This window comes from Rhagoletis zephyria, unplaced genomic scaffold (genome assembly GCF_001687245.7).
Source record: "Rhagoletis zephyria isolate East Lansing unplaced genomic scaffold, Rhagoletis_zephyria_1.1 Rzeph_scaffold_12966, whole genome shotgun sequence".
Classification (NCBI taxonomy): Eukaryota; Metazoa; Arthropoda; class Insecta; order Diptera; family Tephritidae; genus Rhagoletis; species Rhagoletis zephyria.
In genome coordinates, this window is record NW_016170039.1 from 3,724 (window position 1) to 8,205 (window position 4,482).

The following is a 4,482-nucleotide window of genomic DNA, read 5'->3' on the forward strand; positions in this document are numbered from 1 at the left end:
TTTTGACATTGTCCTTCCTCGGAGAGCGAATAGACAAAGTTTTCGGGCTAATTACCGTGCGTCTAACGCTGAAGATTATTATTATTATTATGCTCGATCTCCGAGAAAGGTTGCCGAAAGTCATTAAACATTTCTGATTTGAACTTATTACTTTCATCTAAAATTGGGGAATATAATACGCCTGATGAAAAAAATAATGCTATCGAACGCGTAAAATCGCTTTTCTTAGAAAAATACGGTATCAATTTGGAAGGAGAGTATAAAGTGTGGTTGGAACGATGGACGAATAAGGAAAGCGAAAAGCCATTCCCAAATTCAGCAGCAGAAGTTCTTGGTAAATGCGACGAATATGTTTTTCCATTGATTAACAAACTTCTCCGCATTCTGGTCACACTTCCAGCTAGTAACGCTACTTCCGAAATAAGTCTTTCAACCCTTCGCCGTTTAAAAACATGGTTGCGTCGTACCATGAATGAAGAAAGACTGATAGGTCCATGATTCAATAATTCAAGGTTAGATAATTATTGACAGCCGTGGTTTGACACTCCCTTACAAAAGGTTGCCTTTACGAGGGACAGAGAAAGGGGAAGAATGCATTCCCTTGTTGCGAAAATGGTAGTAGAAAAGTAGGCAGTTAGTAGTGAAATTCCTTTTGTAAATTTTAATGTATTTGCAGGAAATCTGGCATTTTAAACGAAATATTGAACGAACTATTAATAAATCCCCTTTCCCCCTCAAATAAAATCCTGAATCCGCCACTGAATGTTATAAGCATTATGGTTGCGTTTAATTCAAATATATATGTATACCGTTGATATTTGTGCAAAACCGCCTAAATAGCCGTTTTGGCAAAAATGAGATTTGGTAACCGTGAGCTCCATGCATCGAGATTTATGTAAAAAATCATAAAATCGTTATTAAAATAACAGATTTGTAACATAATAGCTAGAGAAAATACCGCCTATCAAGGCAATGCCTTCAAAGAAAACCTGTTTTTTCGCTCTACTATAAAATTTGAGTGCCGTAAGATAGACGGTTTTGCAAAAACATCGACGATATAATATATGTATGTTTATATAAATATATATTAGAGTGGTTNGTTATAAGCATTATGGTTGCGTTTAATTCAAATATATATGTATACCGTTGATATTTGTGCAAAACCGCCTAAATAGCCGTTTTGGCAAAAATGAGATTTGGTAACCGTGAGCTCCATGCATCGAGATTTATGTAAAAAATCATAAAATCGTTATTAAAATAACAGATTTGTAACATAATAGCTAGAGAAAATACCGCCTATCAAGGCAATGCCTTCAAAGAAAACCTGTTTTTTCGCTCTACTATAAAATTTGAGTGCCGTAAGATAGACGGTTTTGCAAAAACATCGACGATATAATATATGTATGTTTATATAAATATATATTAGAGTGGTTCAAAAAAATTTTTTTTTGGAAATTTATAAACGCTACCTCAAATTATTGTTAGTTGTGATAAAAAAAGAGAAACGTGTTTTTTTATTTTGAAAAAAAAGTTTTCTTATAGGTCGCGCTGGTCGGTTTTTTATAAAAACGCTGATGTTCTAAATTTTTTTATTTTCTTGATATGTTAAAATGCAGCTAAAAATGTGGTTTTTACATATAATTACTCTGGTATTATTGGGGAACATTCCCTTAATTACACACCCGACTTGGACAATTAGAATGGGCCTAGTTCCCGAAAATATGCTCTCGAAAAGACACTAGTAAAATTAAAACGTTGATACTGAACGATTTTCGCATTGTCATGGGTTGGAACTTGTTACCAGGGGGTTTTTGGGGCTGCTAATTAGGGATCTGAAGTCAGTGTTTCGAAATTCAAAATGGCGGATCCAAAATGGCGGTCCATTTTTTTTTAAATGATTGGATTTGTTCGAAACACGGCACTCGAGAATTTTCGTGGTCGCCGATTACGAATCTGAAGTCAATTTTTTTAAATTCAAAATGGCGGATCCAAAATGGCGGTCCATTTTTTTTTAAATGATTGGATTTGTTCGAAACACGGCACTCGAGAATTTTCGTGGTCGCCGATTACGAATCTGAAGTCAATTTTTTTAAATTCAAAATGGCGGAACCAATATGGCGATCAAATTTAAAACAAAAAGTACTAAAATTAAAACGTTGATACTGAACGTATTAAACATTGTCAAGGGTTAAAACACGTTTCCAGTGGGTTTCTGGGGTTGCTGATTACGAATCTGATGACAGATTGTCAAAATTCAAAATGGCGGTTAAGAGTTTCAAACAAATCCAATCATGTTTTTAAAGTTGGTCGCCATTTTCGATAAACTATTATGAATTTTGAAAATCTGACATCAGATTCGTAATCAGCAACCCCAGAAACCCACTGGAAACGTGTTTTAACCCTTGACAATGTTTAAAACGTTCAGTATCGACGATTTAATTTTAGTACTTTTTTTTAATTTGGTCGCCATATTGGATCCGCCATTTTGAATTTAAAAAAATTGACTTCAGATTCGTAATCGGCGACGCCAAAAACTCTCGAGTGCCGGGTTTCGAACAAATCCAATCTTATTTTTTTTAAATGGACCGCCATTTTGAATTTCGAAAAACTGACTTCAGATTCCTAATTAGCAACCCCAGAAATCCCCTGGTAACAAGTTCCAATCCATGACAATGCGTAAATCGTTCAGTATAAACGTTTTAATTTTACTAGTGTCTTTTCGAGAGCATATTTTTGGGAACTAGCCCCATTCTAATTGTCCAAGACAGGTGTGTAATTAAGGGAAAGTTCCCCAATAATACCAGAGTAATTATATGTAAAAACCACTTTTTTAGCTGCATTTTAACATATCAAGAAAATAAAAAAAATTGAGAACATCAGCGTTTTTATAAAAAACCGACCAGCGCGACCTCTAAGAAAACTTTTTTTTTCAAAATAAAAAAATACGTGTCTCTTTTTTATCACAAATGACAATATTCTGATGTAGCGTTTATGAATTTCCAAAAAGAGTGTTTTTATGAACCACTCTAATATATATATAAATATATGTATATATAATAACCTTTATATCAAATTTGTATACGATTCCTGCATTGTTAAAATGATAAATATTAGTAAAAACAAAGATTATTGCGTTTAAAAAGTAAAATATAAAAATGTGAATATCTCCAAAAAAGGATCAGCTACGATGTTGATCTCGATGGATTTAGAACCTACAAATGATGTAGAAAAAGGCTGTGAAAGCCGATTTTAGGCACACTTTTATAAAACTTAAGACTGGTTCAAGACCACCGTGTGACCCCTTATAGCACCAGTGATATACAGTTACTCAAACAATTTACCACATGTTTGAATTGACTGCACTCAAATTCATACAACTACAAAACTACTTGCACGATCCTGCACATCAAGCACTTGTTTTTTTTGTTGTTGTATTTCCTTTAAGTTAGTGCATTGGGAGAGCAATCTATGAAACCGTTACCTTTTTATTTAGAAGTGAATGAAAAATGCATGTGGTAATTTTTTTGTGTTTTTTATAACATAACTAACTTTTTAAACATCTTCCACTAGTATTTTGGGTATCAATCATTGGCAACTATTACTGCCTCTATTTTTCGTGACATATTTCCAACCAAGTTCTGGCAGACACTTGGCGGTGCCTCTCACCAAATTTCCACAACATTCCGCCACAATTCATTCAAGGAAGTTGGAACTCCAACCACGCTCCTTTTCAGCTCACCCCAGAGATGTTCGATCGGATTGATATCAGGTGACTGAGGTGGCCATGGCAACACTTTATATCCCCCATCGTTAAGCCACTTTTGAGTTATTTTGGCGCTGTGTTTAGGATCATGTTCATGCTGGAACTGAATATCTGATGACTGTATGTTAAATTTATGGCAAGTGGCAGGGAGGTTCGTAGACAAAAAGTCGATGTAATAGTTGGCAGACATCTTGCCAACTATTCGTTGGACAGTGCCAACTCGCCACCATCATACATCCCGCATTACCGCCACCAAACTTCAAAGTGGGTTTAACGTACCGTACCTCTAAAGTGCTCCCTGGTTTTCTCCATGTTCACTCCCTGCCATCTAGTCCCATCCGATTAACTTTAGTTTCGTCCGAAAATATGATCTTCTTCCAGTCCTCCAAAGTCCAATTTTCGTGAGCTCTTGCAAAATCAGGGCGAAGCTTTTGATGCCGCTTTGTGAGCAGAGGTTCCTTGAACTTTGTTCGACCCCGTAGACCAGCAGAACGTAACGTATTCCTGTTTCCACAGTGAGGTTAATATAGTCAAACTGCACTACATTTTTGTGGATTGGCACAACCGTGCCCATTTTCTGATGGAGAAGATCACGAAGAATTCGCCGGTCTTGCTCTATACTGAGGATTTTCTTTCGTCCTCTTCGGAAAATTGGTGGCGGAGAAGACATATTTTTGCGCAGTTTTATTACAACGCTTTTGCTGACGTCGACTGCTGCT